Source organism: Rhipicephalus sanguineus, chromosome 1, assembly GCF_013339695.2.
Source record: "Rhipicephalus sanguineus isolate Rsan-2018 chromosome 1, BIME_Rsan_1.4, whole genome shotgun sequence".
Classification (NCBI taxonomy): domain Eukaryota; kingdom Metazoa; phylum Arthropoda; class Arachnida; order Ixodida; family Ixodidae; genus Rhipicephalus; species Rhipicephalus sanguineus.
Window position 1 is genome coordinate 214,352,408 of NC_051176.1, and position 23,204 is coordinate 214,375,611.

The window sequence follows — 23,204 nt, forward strand, 5'->3', positions numbered from 1 at the left end:
ACAGGGTGGCCACTGATTAAACTATACACAGGCTAAGAAAAAGGAGGCAACACACAAAAGCTCGTGTGTTGTCACCAGCACAGCTATGTTGTGATGTGCCAGCGCCAGCACATGAGTTTACTGAACACAATTACTATAGATATACTGAGAACAAGTACCTTGTTGTTCGAACGCGCGTCCTCGTGCGCAGTAGTGCAATAACGCAGCCATTTAGTCGTCGCGGAGATTTCCTTCGGTCAAAAGAAGGTGATGTGCGAGAAAGACGCGATGCACTAGGGGTCATTTGGTAGAAAACGCCTGGCAAATTGACGTTTTCAAATTGAAGTGAGGCAAATTGACAGCGGCCACTTGTCCGCCGCTGCACGCTTCACCCAAGGTCATGCGCGCACAGCTACCCCAGCAGTTTGACCTCTGCCTCTCTTCTACATGTCATGAACTGCCGCGTACGTGTAAAGAGAGAGAGAGAGAGGGGTTAAGTGAAAGGCAGGGGCGTACGTGTAAAAGCGTTCGTTATGTTCGGGTGATACCATACGAGCAACTCGACTCTCACTGGCATGAGCATACCCTGCGCCAATGAGGCGGCTCACACGTAAATCTGGATCTACACGACGGGTCAGCTCGCTCGCTGATTCACGGTCCGTAGACGAGCGTGATATGGCTCAACTTGGAGAAATCGGTCCGCTGGTAATAAGTCTACGACAGACTTATATGCTGCATGACTTCGTTTGTCTGAATCAGCGGTCGCATAGTACAATACTTCGTGTATACCAGGACAGCGTCCGAAGTAGCCAATAAATAAACCGTAGTTCAATAGGAAACGATGTCACACGTAAATATAGGAAGATTCTTGTACAGTTCTGTAACAAGTTAATAACACGCAAAAAAAAAGTACCAGAATTGGAAGGCCTAAAGCAACAGTGCGTGTCACAAACAGTCACTTCCTTATCGGACTCGCACTCTACCATGTCTGTATCTCGGCGTCACTAAATGAGGGCGCTCACATCGCCAAGATTTCTTGCAATTAAACCGTGTAACGCGGTTTGCGATAAAGGGAGCGACAATTAATCCATCGCGTAACACACCGCTGGCGGCTAGCTCGTGCGTGTGAAGCGTCAGTAAGGCCAATGGTTTAGCGACATTCCATTGATGTTGAGGCCGGGGCCTTGTCTATATTCGTGCACCCTCCCCCACTCTGCCCCGGACGTTATTATTCTTCCAAAATAGGACCCCGTTGACCTCGATACTGACTGCGTATTTACATACGTTACGTAAACTTAGAGGTCGTCGGCTTCCAACCAGTCCACTCAACCCCCTGGCAAACACTGTACCACAGAGGTCATCGATACTATCACGTTGCCACGTGCGGTCAGGTTTATAGAGCGTTCCTATGCGTGTGTACATGCCATAAACGTGACGCCGGCAATAGCATTACTTCAGCTGCCCTTAAGAGACAATGGCCGATATTACTTCGAGAAATCCAGCTGACTGCGTAAAACGAGGGAAGCGTTACGGAATCGTCGCTTCCGGGTTAGGAGTGTGTCTTAATGTGCAGACGTGTGCGGTATTCCTACATGCGCCTATGCGGTAGTGCGTCTCCACTTTGCTACAGGGTTCTGTAGCGTTACATGACACCAGTCCGATGCGCCTGCGTTTTAGCGATCGTACGTAGATTTCGGCAATCAGACTTTTATTCTCTTCCTGCAAATTCCATAGTAAATTATCAATATAGTAGTTCGACAACATACGAAAAAAGTACAAAGAGTATAGGGGAGTTCAAGTACGCTTGCGCATTTAGGCGCACGTAAAAACGTCTGTAGGCATAGTGGTACAATCAATTTTTACACAAAACTGATTATACCCTTATGCGATACACAATTAAAGAAAAGATCGCTGTATTTTTGTAAAGGCGCCCCATAAAAGAAGCAACTGATAAAATCTACATACGGCGTTTACGATGGTTTAAATGTTTCACTCTGTACGTGTTGTTTGCTTCAATCTGCAAAAAATGTGCATTTATCTAAAAAATAATATAATTCATTACATCTCCACTGTACTAGTCTTAAATAGAGTTCACTTACAATTTTCCGCGGTGATGTAGGCACAGCCTATGCGGCTATCCGCAAACGTCGTCGGCTGTCCTCGATCGTCCAGCGCGGCGTGGCTCCTTTCTGTGTCCCCGTTCACAGTCGCAAACCCGGCAGACCGCCGCTGGGCGCGAGTGTTACCCATCAGGAGCGGGGACGACGCGGTAACTCGACTCGCACCTCGGCGAAAAAGCCGCAGCCTGCACCCGTCCTCCGCCACGTCGGCTGGGCTTGTTTTTGTTCGGCTCTCTCGATTTTCGTTCCCACCAGCGCGCAAAAATACTTGTCGAAATGCTCAAGAGGGCCAGCTCTATATGTATACGCACTGTGTTAAATGTCCCGGCTGATATCCCGCTGGTGTTACGGGAAGAAAGGCATGACTGTCCTTATTTCCACGACTCATGTCACACTTTGTCTCTATTGTTTTCTTCAACAATATTACCGTCGAGTCGGGTTTAACGTGCCAAAACCACGATATGATTATGAGAGACGCCGTAGTGGAGTGCTTGTACAGTATCAAGAGAAACGACGAACAGCAGAGAAAAAAAAGCATCCCATACAAGGTCATGGCTCGGGTATAGAAGCAACGGCAAAAAGTGCTCGCACATCGTAGTGGTGACTGAAAGCCAAATGTGCAGACAGACCTGAAGATTGCGAGCGTGCCGACCCCCAGGGATATCCCCATGCTGGCGCAATTCGTTCTGTCGCCTGAAAGACAGCCAGCCTTCCGTTGTCGACAGTTACTTATCTCAGCTTTGATGCGTCGTCGAGGGCAAAGGCGTCAACTACTTATTGTTATTATAATAAACTAGTTGCTTTGTGAATTGTATCGCGACTTCTATACCACCAGACTTCTCGCAGACGATGAAATCATTTAAACTATGAAATGATAAATTAGGACGGCAAAGGCTAAAGTAGAGCGACGAAGTTAAAGAGTTCGCAACGATAATATGAATTCAGCTCGCACAAGATAGGATAAATTAAAAATTGTTTCAGGGGCCTTCTTCCTGCAGTGGACCTATAATAGGCCCAGAATGATTGTGACGATGACATGATTAGAAGGTAAATGTACGGTAACAGTGAGGACACAGTATGCCTCAATCACTCGCACTCTTGTAACGTGTCCGTGCTTCTTGTCCGTGTTTTTGATGTGTAGAATTATGAAAAAAAAAAAAGCGCCGCTGATTTGAACCGTATATATTGTTATTCAGTAATATATCTTAATCGTAATCATACAAGTTGTATGTTTCCATCGACTTTTGACGAGAATACGTATTACTAGCGAAAATAAAACAGGAACAAAGAAACACGCACACAGAAGGCTTGCTAGCCTTCAACTGAAATTCTACTTCGGACATGTGGCATATGAAGTGATAACAGCCACAAAAAAAAAAAAAATGAAGGCAGCTTCGCACTAGTGGCGCCAAGCCTGAAGGAAGTCGGGCGGTCGTCCCGGTTTCTCTTCCTTTTTCTCTCATCTCTCTGTTTTGTCTGTCTTTTCTTTCTCTGTTTATTTCTATTTCTTTCTTTCTCTCTCTATCTACTTCTTTCTCTTTCTCGCTCTTTCTATCTTTCTTTCTCTTTCTTGGATTTCTTTCTTTTTCTCTCACCCTATTTCTCGCTTCCTCTTTCTTTCAATCTCTTCATTTCTTTCTCTCTCTTTATTTCTACGCTATGCTTTACTCTCCTCCTCCGCCTTTCCCTCACCCTTCCATCTCTCCTCTTCACCCTCACATCCCTTTCCCACCCCCTTGCTATATAGACAATGGATGGATGGATGCTATGAGCGTCCCCTTTATGACGGGGCGGTGACAAGTGTGCCACAAGGCTCGACAAATAAAACAAAACCTTTTTCCTTTTTTTTTAATTTTGGTTTAATGCCTCTACTTCGATTAAATCTATCTTACTACAGGGGGAAAAAAACGTAAATTCTCAGCCCAGTTCTCTGCCCTTTACGGCAGAATGTCCTTATTTTTTGCAATATTTATTTTTGTCCTTTCTGTTTAATTTTCTGCCACCAATACTCTAACCGTCTCTTATTTCAATCGCGAGTGTGTTCAGCTTTCCACTGTTGTCCCTAAAACCCAAGGCTTCATGTAGGCTTGTGCCCAAGCGTACACCTGGATGGATATCTCCACATTCAATCAGAACATGCTCCGCCGTTTCCTGATCTTCCCCGCAGCACGTGCATTGCTCTTCTTTACTGAATCTCGCTTTATAACTACGCGTTCTAAGGCAACCCGACCTCGCTTCAAACAGTAAAGCGCTTCCCCTTGAATTATCGTAAAATGCCTTCCTCCTTATTTCGTTTTTGCCCCTTCGGTAGTTACTCAGAGCCGGTTTTTCCTCCATAGCTGCCGTCCAGTAAATCATCTCCTCCTCTCTGACTTTTCGCTTAACGCTCTTTGTTGACATAATGCTTGCACTACCAGCCGTATATTTACTGGTGAGCCTCCTAGTTCTTTTTCTCCACTGTGTCTCCACACTCTTCCTATAAAAATAACGGAACACCTTCTCTTCCCATCTACTCTCCTTCAAATTCCTTAGCGTCTCTTCGAACCTTATTTTGCTCTGAGCTTCCCTCGCCTCAAAACTTGCCCATCCCATATCGCCCTTTGCAGCCTCATTTGTCCTCTTCCCGTGAGCATCCAACGCGAGGCGTCCCACAGTCCTTTGATTTACATCCATTCCTGATTGCACCTTGACCTCATGCACACCACTGAGTTCCCAAAAGTAAGCCCCGGAACCATTACACCTTTCCACAGACCTCGAAGCACGTCGTACCTACTGTACCCCCACAATTAACACTATGTGCTTCATTATTGCAGCAGTCCTCTTTCCTTTTGCTGCCGAGGCTTTATCCTGTACCTCTATGTATCTATCACTCTCATTTACCCGTACTATATTCATATTGTATTCGCACTCGGTATTTCTTGGCCCTGTATTGACACCGCCTGATCACACTGATCATTGAATACCATCAATCCACACTTCGTTAAACTAAATCCTATAGAGTCCAAGAGCTTCACACTCCCTTCCGCATATATCCGCCAGCCGCTGTATGTCATCTCGACTGTCCGCAAATAAGACGATATAATTCGCATAAAATAAATCTGGAAGCTTCTGCTCAAGCATCACGCCGCCCTGTTTGTGTGACAGATTAAAACCAATGTTCCTTTCTAGCGCTTTTTCCATACTCACCATGTACAGCATGAATAACAGCGGGGACAAAGGACATCCCTGTCTCAGCCCCTTGCCAATCTCAACGTTCTCTTTGCTACTCATTTCGTCCCATTCTATGCAAACTGTATTTTCTCGGTATATCTCCCTCAAAAGCTGTATACAGTCGTTGCCTATGCTCATTCCTTTCAATATATCCCACAAAATTTCCTGATTAACGTTGTCGTACGCCCCAGTGATGTCTAGAAAAGCCACGCACAAGGGCCTATTTTCCATTTGAGATATTTCTATACACTGAATGAGAACAAACATCGTTACAAACACTTAGTGAGAACAAATATTGTTATGTTCTGCCGATGTTTCTATTTGTATTTTTACTGCCTGCATCGCCAACCTGTATACTACCGATGTAATGGTAAGTGGTCTATACGAGCGAATCTTATCCTTTTCTCCCTTGCCTTTATAGATTAAGTTCATTCTACTTTTTCGCCCACTGTCTTGCATTTGCTTGTCCTGTAAGCATTTTTCTACGGCTTTCAGCAGTGCTTCTTTAGTGTTATGTCCTAGTTCGTTAACGAGGCTAACGGGAACCCCATCTAAACCCGCGGCAGTGCGCTTCAGAATTTTTCCTTCGGCCTTTTTCCAGTTGAAATTATCATGTGCTAGCTCTTCCTCGGTTGCTCTCTCCGTCACACTTTTACTCACCGGGGAAATCCCCGGGACGATCTTTGTAAACGAATCGGCGCTTACCTTTCGGAGGTAACCTATAGCGCTCCGTACCCTTCCAATTGATTTCCTCCTTCATCTACAATATGTTGTTGCAATAGGTTGTTGTTGCAACCCCCCCCCCCCCCCCCGTCCACACACCTGATGCGAAATTGCTGCCATCTGTCGGAAGTTTGACGACGAAGCTACAAATGCGGCGCCATGTTGAAGGCTCGTGTGCGCGAGTTGTATGTGGTCGCTGCTATACCGCTGGCTCGTATCTGTTTTTTTAAGTAATCAGTTGGTACATAAATAAAAATGTGAGACGAGTGTGTGAGAACCTATCCGCGTTACCGGCATATGAGAGTAACTTCTTTCATAGTTACTACGTGTACCTCACAACGAAAACGAAGCTCGTCGCCGAGCCATATGTGAGCCTGCCATCGTTGCGAACGAAGTCATGCGCTAGGTATAAGATATATGCCCTCTCCCAAGAGTGCTTATATCTTGCGTGTAGTGCAGGATGGTTGGGAAGAGGGTCTAGCGCGCGGCACGACTAAATGCAGTGACGACGGTAAGGAAGTTCTGTTGACACGTTTCAGAGCATGTTTCATTAGTGGCAGCGCGCCTTCAGGCGCATCGCGCAAGCGATTGTAAATAAAATTTTGTCCCCTTCTCTATTTCTCAAAAGTAATATTTCGCTTGTGAGGTCACCAACGCAAGTTACATATAGAATATTTACCGTACGATTAAAACGTCAAGAATTCACGCATTTCACGCACGTAAAAGGCGAACACGAAAAGCGTTAATTGCTCCAGAAAGTATGTGTTGATTGGTTGGCATCTTGTGCAATAATATCCTTCCAATGTGTGCTGGTCGTTGCGGCACAACAATTTTTGGATGCCGACTCAACGCTTCCCAAACCAACTGGTTGAAACCAGCGATAACACACCCACGGCCCAATGTAACCCATTTCGTGGTACAGTCGAAACCCGCGATAACGAAATCCCGAGGGAACGAAATTCTCACCGCAACGAAATATTTTCAGAGCACCGGCGAACGCCCGTAGGAGTCAATGAATTTCGTAACTCGAGACTACGAAAGATATTCATACCGCAGTCCCTTATTAACGAAATTTTTGAAACACGAGTGCGCAAATAATATACTCTCGCAACATCAACTACATTCAAAAACTGCTGAAATGCAGTCATGCTACACTTAAATTGTGCAAAACTATCGCTACAGCGCACTTGAGAAGCAGCCGCCATCATTGTTTACAAAAAACAAAGCTGGCGACAGTGATGATGATGATGGCTTGGCGAAACACCTGCTCGTTATCGCGGACTACGTAGCCAAATCCACATTCCTCATGGAGTTTCGTTCGTTGGCTTGGCTCTGTGCTTGGCTTTGTCGGCTTTGCGCGCATATGGTCGCGTGTGTGGAGCCATTTGTGGAGCGTTTGCTTGGTCGCTTGGTGCAACGTGAATCTGTGTGTTGCGACTGCTTCGTCCGATTTCGCTGCCTGCGAAGATGCCGCCTCCAACGAAAAAGCGGAAGTTCATCACGCTGGAAGATAAGGCTGCAATCATCAGTGATGTGGAAAAGGGCTGGAAAAAAATTGACATTGCCGAAGAATTCGGCGTTGCGTGCAGCTCGCTGTCCACGATTGCGCGCTGATCCAGCGGAGCCGGAAGAAGGTTCGCCTGTAGGCGCACTTAATGACGGTAATGGTGACAGCGCGGTGCCTCCGTGCATAGGGCGAACTTTGTGCCGTGGCAAACGAGATTCCCGATCGAGAGGCATGAAAATGCTGCATGGTAAGGCCCGCCAAAGCAAACTTACTGACTTTTAGAAATAAAATGTGTTTTTTGTAAATTTCATGTCGTTTCTGCTGCATTCTCGCGCCAACGAAATTCCCGCAAGGGCGAAATTTTCTGCTTTCCCCGCCGATTTCGTTATTGCGGGTTTCAACTGTACAGCATTTTTCAACTTAAAAGGTGACACATTTCAAGTATCTCATAACATTCTATACCATATAAAACGTTATATATATATATATATATATATATATATATATATATATATATTAAAACATATAGGGGGGGGGGGGTATACTGTACAAGGGTGTCAATGCAGGCTAGTTGGTATTTCATTGCAGGTTTTTGGTTGTAGCGCCGCGTACGAATTGGTAAGAAAGAAGATGACAGGAAAGAGGCGCACTCGCAACTGAACTTTATTTTGCGTCGATTGCAAATATAAAGCTATGAAAAGCACCACGTGTTACCTCCAACACTGCCACATAGCAAAACCAGATGAAACCAGATAAACTGGCCTGGCGCACTAATCATCGAGATAGTCTATTTCACATGAAAATAGATCAAGAGACGGCTTGCTGATGCATCTGCTGCCCAACTGAGGCCATTTTATCTGGTTTTATCTGGTTTTACTATGTGGCAGTGTTAGAGGTAACACGTGGTGCTTTTCATAGCTTTATATTTGCAATCGACGCAAAATAAAGTTCAGTTGCGAGTGCGCCTCTTTCCTGTCATCTTCTTTATTACCAATTCGTACGCGGCGCTACACCCAAAAACCTGCATTAAGGGGGGGGGGGGGGGGGGGCGTGTCCAAACCTCTTCCCTTCAAATTTTTCAACGCACACATACAAACGCACGCACGAAAGTACATAAAGTATGGTTGAACCGTGACCCCCCCCCCCCCCCCGAAAAAAATCATATGGCTACGCCACTGTTGAAGTGGCACAAGCACTGGGAAGCCCTACCTCATCCCAAACTCGGCAAGCGAAAGGCGAGGAACTGGCGACGAATACAGACAAACACCTGCCCACGCTAGCAAAGACTTCGCGAGATATTTTCCTAAACACGCAGCGACAAATTTCTGTGGTGCGACTCCACCCCGACACGCGAACACATAACCTACCAGCTTGGGCGTCGGCTGGCTTTTGTTTTGGGGCGTGCAAATCCGTGTTCCATCGCGGTAGAGGGGGGGCAGGCGTTGGTGTGGTTCGGATGGGGGGCAAGAGCAGTTGTGGCGTTGGCTAGGGGGGGGGGGGAGGCAAGTGCCTCTTTTGCACCCCCCTGCCGACGCCCATGCCTAACAGTGCAAACAGCGCTCGGCAGAAGCCGCCTCGCAGCTAATTTAGAACGGACTCTTTCCTTGTAACGATGTAATTGAGTGTACGTATCGTAGAACTCTGGGACAAAGTGCCTCCGGGCGCCGCGTCTCCTCCCATCTGACAACGGCACGAAAAGTGCCAGTAAACTTGTTATTGTTTTCCCAACTTGTTAGCAGCATTTCCTCAACCCGGAGACTCGACTACGCTACCAAACGGAGTCCGGGTATGACGCTGCCCTCTCGTAGCAAACAGCATGGTTGCCGAGAAGGGACGGATCCAAATACCCAGGCACGACAGCGCCCAGAGTTATCCTTCTTACAAAGCGGCGGGCCGCTATCGGCCTACCAGGCGTCGACAACAGGAATATCATCTAATGGGTCCGTATGCCACAAACGTATTTACCGCAGGTGCGGACGTATTCACTATCCGCGATGCGCAGCGCCTATAGGGGCGCCACTGAAAGCCGCGTAGCTGCGGCCGTTTGAACCGCTGGTCGGTCGCGTAGCAGACGCTTCGTTTGCGCACGTGCGATTTGCCGCTTGTGCGCGTCCCAGATAATTACTTTTGCGGCGATAGTGTGCGCAAAGGAGCCGCACTTTATAATGACATGTGTCCGATGTCAAAGCTGTGTGGGACGACAATGTACGTCACCATACGCGCCAAGTGTTTGCCACAGACAAGCGTTAACAAGCTTCCCTACGATGTGGAGCTCATCGTAAGTACACCGCCTTCGTTATAACGTCGCGATCAATAATGCCTGCATGCGTTGACGCGTGAACCAACGTTTTTTCTCGACACAGTAGCTTCGTTTACGTGCCATGTGTTTATATAGTAGATTTTGAGGGAGTGCTGTCGCACCGTCGTATAGATTTCACAGGTGCGGCCACGCGAAGGGTCAGCGTTGGTAAAACTTTGAAACCAGCACGATAAACTTGTGAAAAAATAAATGATACACTTGTCATCATCGGTGCAGAAGCGCACAGCGAACATTCTGCACCGATGATCGCATTCCAGTGCCATCAATAGGTAGAATGCAGCCGATTTCGTCCAGCACACGTGTGATTCCACGGCGCTTTTGTAAAAGAGCCGTCACCTTCCCCACATTCTCTGGCATTGCGCTTCGCGCCATTCGTTTTTCAAGAGAGCCTAGGCATCGCGTCTTCACACTAATAACAACCTCATGTGCATTGTAGCGTCTACAATGCAGGCGAGGCGACCAAGTGTAAACGTAGTAGCGTTCGCTGAATACGTAGCGACATAAATGAAGAAGTAAAAACACGGTAATCGTTCTAACACTGCCGTAAACAAAGCGCGATTGCTTACTTTCTACGTCGTACAGCCGCAATCCACCCCCGCCGTCGCTCTCGCTCATGAAATAGCACCGGAAACCTGTAGAAGTGCGTTCCTGCGATTTTTTGTGTGTGTTTGAGCAGCCGACAACGCAGCAGTTATTTTTCGACATCGCTGAGGCCCGACAGAGTCGTTAAATCACGACGAAAACACATCCATCCGTGCACTCGCGTAGACGCTCGCAGGAACACTGCTCGCCGGGACCCGTCAGCGCTTCCGAGCCGTGGCGGCAGATGGCGTCGTCGGCGCTTTGCGCATCGCCTATAATGGAGCAAGCTGTCCGACGACAGCTTTGAAATAGAACTATTGCTTAAATTCTTCAAGTTGTCAGCAAGAGCTAGCTGTTTATTAGTTCTGTGTTTTTAAAATAAAATTTGCTTCTAAATGCGGGTTTCTGGTTGTTGAATTCCTGCTATGAATTTTTGAGCGAGCGAGGCTGACCTTAAACGCCTTCGCATAAACACTCGCAGTTTTCGCGGCAATTACATAGGTTAAAGGGGCAATACTGATTTATGGTGCAAATATTTTCTTCTTGGACTATGCAATTTAAGGATTTCTTTATTCCCACAAGATCTGCGCGTATGTTTTGTACGGTAGTAGAAGCGCGCCGTCAGAATTGCAGTAAATTGGCTGAGAGATCAGTAATGTTTTCTTTCCGGAGAGCGTTGATGACGTAATCTCATATGTTTACTGTCACTTTGAGAAATGACATTACAATGTGCCACAAAGTTATAAGCCATCACATGCAACTCTACAGCAAACATTAGGACACTGCAATATTGCAGTAAGTCCGGCACACTTGTGCTAAGTTTTCTATAGTTATATTAGTAATTCAGGTAAAATCGTTGTTTTGGTTAGGGGTTTTATATAAAATATAAAATGAGGTTTATTAAAGTGTTATTCTGTTTTCTGGAAGCGAGGGCGCACTGATTAAAATGTCTGATCATGGAGTAACGGCAGAAGTAACATATTCGTTACTTTTTTTCGGTAACGGTAACGCGTTACCTCTTTTTATAGGTAACGTAGGGCGGTAACGCGTTCCTTTTTTGATAGCGTAACGAGTAACGTATTTAGTTACTTTTTTTCGGTACCGCATACAACACTGCTGTGAGTGGAGCCCCCTCGTCCAGGCGCCCACTGGCTATTGCGGCTCGCCGGGCCTGGTCAACGGTCGCCAATTGGCTTCCCAACTCCAGTTGGGAGAGTCGCGGCGCGCCTCTAGCGGTGACTGCCAGAATCACGACTTGTGGCTCTCTCACCATCCTCCGTCCGCGTTTCCCGGCTGTGAATGCGTGTTTGCGCGCTGACGTGACTAGCCGTGTGTCGCATGGGAAGTGTAAAAGAAAAATAGGAGTGAACTTGTAGTGTGCTGTTCGGTCGTAAGTGCAGCGAAGCATGAGTAGCAGCTTTTCTGCGGACGAGTTGAAGAAATTTTTATGCTCAAGCGGCTCGTGGACTGCCGACGTGACCCATGTGCCGCCTGTGTGTGAGCGTGTTATTCAAGCACATTTCGGCGCGTCAACTAGCCGCGGGCTGCAAAAGGGCTGGAAATTTAAAGAAGAAAAGTATATTCGCCGGCTGGAATGCTGCACTACTGCAGCATTCTGGTCTGGAAACCTCGATGGTTCTCCTGCAAGCAGTGGGAAAAGAAAGTGTTCTTATATTGTTCAACATTTTCCCCCTTTGGTTGACAATCGCGGCAGCTTATCACACATGCAGAGAGATTACCTAGCTTTATATCCGGGCTAACCCAAGTAGTTGATGCTGAACTAAAACCATTCAGAGCATTTGCATGAAACGTAAATAAGTGGGTCGAGTGGGTTTGTCGGGCAGAAATGTCTGTCGAGTTCATGTAAACGCTAGTCGGTCGGGCTGGGCCAGCCTGATTGCAGGGGTTAGGATGATCCAGCACGACTGACTAGCGTTTCCATGAACTCGACAGACATTCCTGCCCGACAAACGACCCAGCCGACCCGTTTACAGCATGCGTGTAAATGCGGATCGGTCGGGCCCGCCAGCGCCGAGGCTTTTGGAAACGGCAGCGGGTACCGGAAGCCCAGTTCGAATCTGCTGATGTCTCTGCTGGACACTGCGTGTCGTTTTTTCTAGAGTCGTCAGAAACGAGTTCATGTAAACGCGGTCACATCGGGATCGGTCAGCCAGATTTCTGACTCGACTCGCTCACGACGTGAGCGGGTCAGTGGGGCGACGCACGAAAGCTAGTGCAAGCGAGCAGGAGAGCCTCAAAAAAACATGGCGCCCGCATATTTCCCGTCGTACTCCGCGCGGCGCTCGCCGCGCATGCGTAGAGGACCCCCTTGGAAAAGGCGAATTGGAATAACAAGAAACGAGTAGCGTGATACCTCACGTTACTGAAAAATGTTAACGTAAGCACTTTACCCGTTACAGTTACGAAATAGTACGTTATTAAATTACCCAAAAAGTAAACTCGTTAGCGGTAACGGCGTTACTTGTAACGCGTTACCGCCAACACTCACTCACAGTAACCAAGGAGCCTTATGTTTATTAAAGTTCTTCTCGCTAGCGGACATGAAGCTTAAAGCGTTCATGCTCCCAAAAGAATGCGTAAAAAAAGCAGGTAAAAGTTATATGCCTGTATAGTTTCAGGTCGTCAAACTATGATGTGCTCAACACACGTGGTTTTGGTAAGGACGTCTTTGGACGTCTTTTGGACGAGTGCCGCAGTCGAAGCTTGGGTTTTACCTGGTGACAAAGTAACCTGAGCGTTATTTCACTGGTGAAGAAACGTAGAGGTGGAATGTCCATTTTGCTGACAACAAAACCACGGGCAAAGCGTCCTGTACGTAATTACACGGTGAGCTAACCGCGGAGGAGCGCGTTATTGTGCGAGGACATTTTGCTGATCACCTGCAGGTCGCGCTTTCTTTATTATATTTCTTCTTTAATCTTGCGAATCGCACTGAAACACCAAGCGTGAGATGACGCCACGTCCGACGAACCAGCGCGGCGACGCCCGACGGCGCGCCCCCGCACATCACGGAGACGCTGCCCCGCCGCAGGACACCTCAATGTCACGCCGAGCCTTGATTGCTATTGTGCAAGCGCCTGCGACGTGTCTACGGCGGCGGTTTTCCGTCGTGCCTTTCGTCTCTTGACGTAGAATTCCATTTTCACCGGCATGCGGCTGCCGATTCGTGTGTACAAAGACAAGCATATGCGTTCTGCCATGGCTTTGATAGAAACTGGAGACCGCCTCGCATGCTCGTACGGGTTTAGGGCGCACACGCTTCACTCACTCCCTTGGTCACCTGGTCGTTGTCGTTGTTGCAGTTAGGCTAAAGGGCTGGCGGACAGGGACGTGGTAATAAAATTCTTTTTTTTCGGGGACCGGGGGAGGGGGGAGGGGTGTTCACTCACACTTTACGTAAGTTTGTGCGTGCGTTTCTACATGTGCGTGTATATATACACGCGCAAAATAGAAAAGTTTCGAGGGCGGGATTGAAGGGGGAGGGGGGGGGGGGGGGAGTCACTTACTTTCTCGCCTGGCTGCGCCAATGGTAGCACACATTACCAGCAAGAAAAATTCCGCGAAAAAATAGATGTCTGATCCATAAACGTACGATTGCCGTGCGTTCGTGCCGCTTCTCGTAAATGTTTACGCGGCAAGCATACTTAATTGTCCCACGCGGGAGGCAACTTGCGTTTTTCTTTCTTTTTTTTTTTTTGCCGCTGGTATAGAGATAGCTTGTTTGTCCACCGTTCATCAGAGAGAGAGAGAGAAACCTGCGCGTAGTTGTTGCCGCCCGTAAGGCGCACGTGCCACGTGCGCCGCTATAGCTCAGTGGTAGAGCACTGGTCTCGTAAACCAGGGGTCGTGAGTTCAAACCTCACTGGCGGCAGGAGTTTTTCGCTTCTTTTTTTTTTTCAGTAAGGAAAGCCGAGCTAGTTTGTACGAATGCATTGTGGAATAACGCAAATCGCACACAGGGACACGGACAAGTGAGACGACGCACACTACGCATGTGTAATGTGTCTCCTCACTTGCCTGTGTCCCTGTGTGTTATTTGCGCTATTCCACAATGCTTCTTTTTTTTTTTTTTTTTTTGAGAATTCGGTATTGCATCTGGAAACGGTCTGTGAGAGAAAACTTACCAGAGAGCGAAAATGTGGGGATCGGAACGCAGCTCGATCGGGTCGTGTTTACATGTGATGCGACGCGCTTCCCGACTGGCGTGATCATCGTGTATACAATCTGTACAATCAATGCGCTTTAAATACGTAGTATTTATTTGGCCACTGAACCGAGGAAATTTTTTCCTGAGGTTATTGAATGATATTCAACATTCCTTTAAAATTTTTGGCAACCGTAATTCACGCATTTCTTGTCATTTTGGCGCTAAATTTGACTTTGTAGATGGAAAGTGCGATATGAAATTGTGTTTACAACATGAAGGCGAAGTTGACAAATTAATTAAAAATGAAAATTTACGCCATATCTCCGGCGTCGGCCCACCTGTCCTCATAGCAAAAAAAAAAAATCTGTGCGCGGCACTTTTCTGTCAGCTCTCGCCACCGCTCCTTCCTTTCGTTAATAGATATAAAATTGTGACAATAAATAAAAACTAAGTTGATGAGCTAATTACGGAATCCCGAGCAGTCTTGAAGTTTGCGTCAAGGGCGTGAGATATTAGTTAGTCCGAAGGCCTGCTCCCTCATGATCGTGCATTTGTATCGCATGATCTGACATCACAGGAGTGCGAGCCCCACTTTAATTCATTTCATCTTGCATCGTTTTCTAGCTTTAACTTCAAAAAATTCCCTCGTATCCTGCAAAACAAATGAATCAAACCGACAATTAAGCCGAGGAAAGCGCAGGGGCATTATTTTTGTTTTTAACTGTGGCGTATGGTAATTATGACATAAATTGAAATGAATTAATGTTGACGAAAAAGCGCCTCTTCCGTCGGTGAGGCCCGAACCCGCAACCTTTGAATTACGCGTCCGATGCTTTACCAATTGGGCGACGACGGAGGGCGCTGCCCCGTCCACTTTGATTGGTATTTCTCGGGGTGTAATCCCAGGGATTTTTAGCCAGCGCCACTCGCCGCCTTGATACGAGTGGCGCTCAGCCAAGGCGGCGACGGGAGCTGTTTTTGAACTATGTCGGCAGCATCTTAGTGAAACGAGGCCACTGGCTTTGATATAGCCATTTTTTTCTCGAATGAGGGGACATTCCTTGGAAGAGGGATGATGTAATCCAAAGCAATTAGGGCACTTCAGAATGGTAGCTTTGCACTTGAGAGGCGAGGTAGCGTGGGCACGTCGTTGCTTTCGTGCACTCATTGCACGCATACCAAACGTTCATGAATTTTCTGCATTGGAATGGTCTTGGTATGAAGGGACAAACTGCATGTCGAAATTCTCTCACCTTGTCGTGTATGGTGTAATTATTCGTCGTTGAATATCACGGTCTTCTAAAACAGCGCACATACAACGGTGATACATAGAAACGCTGACTTCCAGCTGGTTCATTTTTCAGAGGCGCACAATTTATAGCACTGGCACACATATTTACAGCGTACGCAGAATTTTTTTTTCTTTGTCAAGAAGGAACATGGAAAGGGGGCTTACACACGGATTACCAAGTTACGGGATGACACGCTCAGCTGTCTTTTCGTCGCCCTGTAGCTTAGCGCAAGATCAAAGCTGCCGTCAGACCGTTCATCACTCTCGACGGAGTAGACCATGCTCTCATCGGTTGCTTTCGTCGCCGCTCGCTTCCTGGAGGCGGACGCTGAAGAAGAACCGCACGGGGCTGGCCTTTCGTATGAAACGGGTTGGTAACGGTCACTTGCAGCGAACACCGAAATAAAGGTGAGGTTATCGAGATCTTCGCCGTCGCTCAAGTGAATGCTTTTTTCAGAGAGCTACCAGTGAGCAAATTAAATTAGCGCTCGAAAATTCAATATGCTGGAATCGTTTTAACGTAATCAATAATGGTGCTAACCATACATGGGTATACCTACGGCGTAACTTCAATAAAGCCGCGCCTTCCCTCAAATTGTTTGTGTAGAATCATCAGCGGGCATTCAAAGCGGCATTGGGGCTACCTCCTCTACAGAAAAAATTTTCCAACTCAGTACTCATAACTATCTCGAAAAATTCTGCGCGCCCCACGTCACCACACAGATGGCGTGGCTCACTAAAACTAGAGCATGCGAAAGTACCCTCGTCAGACTATGCGAAAACGTAGAACCACAAATAGATCAAGCAAGAGATCTCCCCGCAACAATCAGGAAACCACTCAACGTTAAACCTCTTCCCAAAAATACCGACCCCCGTACAATACAAAAGTAAAGGGAAGGCCTGGGCTCCGACTCTCCACAAGACATTTAAACAACAACCGGGTGTCATCTACGTTGATGCGGCTGTATATCTATCTTCGAATAGAGCGTTCGCAGCGGCAGGCATTACGGGTGCACATGCCACAGTCATATCCGCCTCCCTCCGTGAACGCGCATCCGCAATGGCTGAGGAGGCGGCCACCGCTTTCGCCATCACAAATTCACAGGCAGATGTTACCTTCAGTGACTCCAAGACCGGCGTTCACAATTTTACCCGGCGTTGAATTGCTTAATCCACTCTGAATATTCTTAGTAAGATCACCTTCCTAAATGGGGACATTGAATAAATTTGGGTGCTGGCGCATTCTGGCCACCCTGGTGAAGAGGCGGCTCATCAGACTGCCCGAGGTTTAGTCGAACGGGAAGAGAGCCCCTCGACCGCCAAGGATAGCCTAATATCATTTCACGATCTGACCCACCACTTCCGCCGTGCACGCAGGGCTGGGCAAAGATACTTCGAAATTGCATCGCGATGCGATGCAAGATACTCGGGCAAGAAGTATTTGAGATACAGATACAAGATACTTCCGGAATAACTGTATCCGATACGATACTTCCCTCTTGTATCTTGAGGTAATTCGATACATTTGCAAGAGAGAGAGAGAAGAAATAGTAGAGAAGGAAAGGCAGGGAGGTTAACCAGTATAGGACAACCGGTTTGCTACCCTACACATGGGGACAGGGTGGGGGAGATTTAAAGATGGAGAGGAAAGAGAGAGAGAAAGATAGCACATGACACAGCACACATAGAATCAGTCGGTCACTCTTGCGTGGTAGTTGGTCACTCCTGCGTGGTACGCGACATTTCTGTCACAGGCGCTTGGCCAAGTTCGTCGCTCTCAAAAACCTCAGCAGTGCCTTCGTCGCCTTCAGTTGTGATGTCTTCTGTTGACAACATGCAAGTATTGTTTGAACAGACATTGGTCTACTATCAAGGCGCGCTAGAACGGACGCCAATGACTGTCTCTGAGCATTATATACCGGACAGTCGCACAGGACGTGGTGTAGCGTCTCCTCGCAACGACAGGCATCGCAGAGAGCGTTGTCGGCCATTCCAATTCGAAAGGAATAGGATTTCGTAAATGCCACCCCTAGCCACAAGCGATAAAGCAGTGTGGCCTCTCTTCGGCGGAGTCCAGTTGGCATACAGATATGCATCAAAGAGGACAGGTGGCGTTGACGATTAGTCCGGTTGGTTTGGCTGCTTGGTGGGCACCATAGAGCGAGCGTGATCTCCTGTGCAAGGCCTCGAAGGACTGCTGGCAGCGTCAGACCTTGAAAGTGGGATGGTATCTTCCTGTGTGCTTTCATGAGCTGTCCGAGCGGCATTATCGGCCTGTTCGTTCCCCATGACGCCGCAGTGACTTGGCAGCCATTGAAACGTCACGTGGTGCCCTTTCTCATATGAAGTGTGGAGAAGACCTCGAATTTCAAAAACGAGCTGTTCATATGGCCCGCGACGCAGAGCAGATAGCACAGATTGTAGGGCTGCCTTTGAGTCGCTGAAGATAGACCAATGTTGAGGTGGTTCCCGATTAACCAAACAAAGTGCAGCGCGCAGAGCAGCTAGTTCCGCAGCTGTCGACGTCGTGGAGTGGTCGGTCCTAAAGCTGATGGTAATAGCTCTTGCTGGGACAACCACCGCACCGGACGAACACTGGATGTTTGTGGAACCATCTGTATATATATGTACACTGTCCGCATACTTCTCGTACAAAAGAAGCAGAGACAGTTGTTTCAACACAGGTGACGACAGCTCAGATTTTTTCCGGATCCCTGGTACACTGAGTTGAACTGTGGGTCGAATAAAACACCAAGGGGGCATCGGTGGTTTAGATGCAGTGGTGAAGCCCGAGGGAAGTTTGTCGTTGTACTTGACGATAGTTTTAGAAAATGATGCGTGGAGCCTCTCTGAAGGCAGTGTTGCAAGGTGAGACAGGGAGCACGTGCAAATGTCTGATGTGCGTTCTCAGGACTTCCACCGTAATGTGAGTTTGCATTGGATGGTCACGAGCAGTCGCAATAGTTGCCTCTATTGACGTACATCTGGGCAAACCAAGGCACGCTCTGAGTGCTTGAGCTTGTACTGCCTGCAGAACACGAATATTGGTCTTACAAGTATTACTCAGCACGGGCGGCTATATCTAAGAAAACCGAGAAAGAGCGCTCTGTAGAGTTCCAGCATTGCGTCTACTGACATCCCCCACGTCTTTCCTGCCAAGAACTTGAATAACTGGGAATTGCTGTCAGGCGCTGCTTCAGGTAGGCCACGTGCGGGCTCCAACATAGGTCCCTGTCGATGATTACGCCAAGAAACCTGTGAGTCTGGCATAAGGAATGGGCCGACCGTTGATTGAGATGACATAAGGTTTCATTAGTTTCCGAGTGAATGCCACCAGTGCGCATTCTTCTGGTGATATGCTGAGACCTGTTTACACAAGTCCCTAGCTGTCAAAGTTGCTGCTCTTTGAAGCCGCGCACGTATCTGAGGACGTGTGACTGCCGAAGTCCAGACACAGATGTCGTCTGCGTATATTGAAACCTTGACGGTAGTTGGCAAGTAGTCAGCAAGCCCAATAAGTGCGAGGTTGAATAGCGTCGGGCTGAGAACTCCGCCTTGAGGAACGCCCCTGGAGGTATAGCGTCGTGTAGTTGGGCCATCGTCTGTTAACACAAAGAATGACCTTGCAGCCAGGTAACTTGCAATCCACGAAAAAATTCGACCACCGAGGCCAACCGCCGCAAGTGCATCGAGAATAGCCTCATGTAATACGTTATCGTATGCACCTTTCACATCTAGGAACAAAGCTGCAGATAGTCGCTTACGGGACTTTTCGTGCTGAACATACGAAACGAGATCAACTACATTGTCGATGGAAGAGCGGTCACGTCGGAAACCAGCAATGGAATTCGGGTAAATCTTGTAGTGTTCAAGATACCACTCAAGGCGGCCAAGGATCATTCTTTCCATCATCTTTCCTACGCAGCTGGCTAGTGCAATTGGGCGTATGAGGCGAGTTCGAGGGGCGATTACCCTGCTTCAAGAGAGGCACCAAACGGCTTACTTTCCAGTCGTCGGGAACATTGCCATCCTGCCATGAGGAGTTGTAGAGGCTCAGCAATTCTTTCCTTGCGGCTCCTCCCAGGTTGCACAAGGCTCGATATGGAATACCATCTGGACCCGGAGTGGTAGAACGCCTGCAGAGAGCTAGTGCCGCCTCGAGCTCCTCCATTGTGAAAGGGAGGTCCATGCGGCAGTCACGGGAATGGGGGACGTCACCTCGGGCTGGAGAATCTGGACGAGTCGTTTGGTTGGCGATCCGCGCACAAAATCTTCTGCGACATCGATGCCTTGCCGCCCTTCAAAGCAGTGCGAGCGCTTTGAGTGGAAACGTTTGCTCCGGAAGGCAACGCAGACCTTGCACAGTTTTCCAAATGTGGGAAAGTGGCTTGCGGGGGTCTAGCGTCTGGCAAAACCTTGTCCAACGTTCCGACGCTAATTTATCCATGCGACGCTGAATCTTCTTTTGCATCCTCCTGGCTGCCCTAAGGTCGTGAATTGATTTCGTGCGCCGATATCGACGCTCCGCCCGGCGCCGCAGTGCTCGAAGTCGTTCCAACTCTATGTCGAAATCGTTTCGCGTGGAAGAGATTGTCAACGTGCGAGTGGCCTTTTGCATTGTGATACATTTGCAAATTTCCTATTTTACATCTATAGGCGATGCGCAAAGCGCCGACCACGCCATCTGCCGCCATGGCTCGGAAGCGCTTGCGGGGCCCGGCGAACAGTGTTTCAGCGAGCGTCTACGCCAGTGCACGGATGGATGTGTTTTTCAACGTGATTTAACTACTCTCTCGGGCTTCAGCGATGTCGAAAAATAACTGCTGCGTTATCGGCTGCTCAAACACATACAAAAACTCGCCAGGAACGCACTTTTACAAGTTTCCGGTGCTATTTCATGAGCGAGAGCGACGGCGACGGTGGATTGCGGCTGTCCGACGCAAAAGATAAGCAATCGCGCTTTGTTTAGGCAGTGTTAGAACGACTACCGTGTTTTTATTTCTCCATTATGTCGCTACGTCTCAGCGAACGCTACTACGTTTACATTTGGTCGCCTCGCCTGCATTGTATATGCTACAATGCACATGAGGTTGTTATCACTGATAAGACGCGATGCCTATAGGCTCTCTTGAAAAACGAATGGCGCGAAGCGCTATGCATGTTTGAGGCCCGTGTACTTAGCTTTAGGTGCACGCTGAAGAACCCCAGGTGGTCGAAATTTCCGGAGCCCTCCACTACGGCGTCTCTCATAATCATATCGTGGTTTTGGGACGTTAAACCCCAGATATTATTATTATAAGCGAAGCGCTATGCCAGAGAATGTGGGGCAGGTGGCGGCTCCTTTACAAAAGCGCCGTGGAATCACACGTGTGCTGCACGAAATGGGCTGCATTCTACCTAATGATGGCACTGGAATGCGATCACCGGTGCAGAATGTTCGCTGTGCGCTCGCCTCAACTGTATGCATATTGGCTGTAAAACATGGCACCTGTTCGCACTGAAGGCGTTTGACAGGACATTCAACCGATTCAACCTCCCTTTGAATGCCTCGTAACATGACTTCATGCTAATAAAAAGCACCCTTGATGTATCCCACTAATACTCATTCGCTTTACACAAGCTGTGTTATGAGTGGGGCCATAGGCGTGCTCACGGGGCGTGGGGGCTTTCCTATTTGTCTAAGAGGGGGGAGGGCGCAAAATCTGCCCCTTGCATTAACTTAGTGGGGCCTGGGGGCGCTGAGATGATCCTTTGCCCCCCCCCCCACCCCCTTGATGGGGAACCTTGCGCACGCCTGAGTGGAGCCGATTATGGAACTTACGTGTTTTCTTTTCTTTATTCTTACTGTTGGTGCTAGCTACTGGTTGCTGTTTTCTTTAGCATGTAATTGGTGAGTATATGTTGGTGCTGCTTCATTGTAGTTATATCACACCTGAAAAAAATTTTGCATGCCCAATGCGTGGGGTCGATCCTCAAAGTTTCGTGTGTTTTTGAGATAAGCTTCTCGGCCCTTCTGCGCCGTTGAGCGGCATTTGCGCTCTCCTTCTCCATGGCGTTACCCACCTGCAAATGCCAGTCAGAGGCGCTATCGAGCGGCTTCAGCGCAGTGTCAGAAGGCGAAGAGCTGCGCGCGCGCCGGCGCCAGTGTGTCTGGCGAGGCTAGACGCCACTCCTCCCGAACGTGCAGACCAGCAGCGGCGAGCCGCGCGCGACAGTGGCGGAGTCTGCGCGCGCGCCGGCGCCAGTCTGTCTGGCGCGGCTAAGACACCACAACTCCTGAAGGCGCACGCCAGAAGAAGCCTCATCCATCAGAGAAACCGACATTTTGTGCCAGAACTGTTTCAACCGCTTCAAACAGATCGCCGTAGAGTCTCTGGATGCATCTCATTCTGACGAAAATTTTGTTCCCGAACAAATTGCTGTCGAAGAGCTAAAGGTATTCGTGAAGACAATAAAATATATATTTTTCGGCGAAATTACTGGGGGTCGACGGACATGCACCGACGTTCTTCTCTGAAGACACCCAGCAAATACGTAGCCAAGCTGCTATGACAAGCTAGGTGACCACCAGCTCCGCAGTGACTCAGTCCCGCGCCACTAGCGCAAGCTGCCGAGATATTTTTTCGCAAGTTTATCGTGCTGGTTTCAAAGTTTTACCAACGCTGACCCTTCGCGTGGCCGCACCCGTGAAATCCATGCGCCGGCGCGACAGCGCTCCCTCAAAATCTACTATATAAACACATGGCACGTAAACGAAGCTACTGTGTCGAGAAAAAACGTTGGTTCATGCGTCAACGCATGCATGCATTAGTGATCGGGATGTTGTAAAGAAAGTGGTGTACTTACGATGAGCTCCACTTCGTAAGGAAGCTTGTTGACGCTTGTCTGTGGCAAACACTTGGCGCGTATAGTGACATTGTCGTCCCACACAGCTGTTACATCGGACACATGTCCACTATTATAAAGCGCGGCTCCTTTGCGCACACTATCGCCGCAAAAGTAATTATCAGGGACGCGCACAAGCGGCAAATCGTACGCGCGCACTTCCGTCATACTTGCAGTGAAAGGAGGCGTCCGCTACGCGACCCGCATGCGGTTACAACGGCCGCCGCTACGCGGCTTTCAGTGGCGCCCCTATAGGCGCTGCGCATCGCGGATATCATGAAGCAGCAAACGGATACAAAAATACTCGCTTGAAAATTTCTTGACTGCAGTCAACTTTGTTTAAGTCTTGATGTCTGTGGCTGAAACTCCTACAGAAGATTAAAGCGGGCACTTCTGCGAATGGTGCTAGAGCCGGTGGG

General features: G+C 48.3%; 1 protein-coding gene and 1 non-coding gene across 3 annotated transcripts in view; one reads left to right on the forward strand and one right to left on the reverse strand.

Annotated features, from left to right (window-relative positions):
* Positions 1 to 2,162, reverse strand: part of LOC119407263 (uncharacterized) — a 123,525-nt gene extending 121,363 nt beyond the window's left edge. For both annotated transcript variants that reach the window (XM_037674160.2, XM_037674153.2), the window contains exon 1: positions 2,079 to 2,162. The gene's annotated coding sequence lies outside the window, so the exon portion shown is untranslated. The remainder of the gene's footprint in view (positions 1 to 2,078) is intronic.
* Positions 2,163 to 14,261: 12,099 nt separating this feature from the next.
* On the forward strand, positions 14,262 to 14,333 carry Trnat-cgu (transfer RNA threonine (anticodon CGU)). The gene has a single exon. It is a non-coding gene; the product is annotated as a tRNA-Thr (tRNA).
* Positions 14,334 to 23,204: the final 8,871 nt, after the last annotated feature.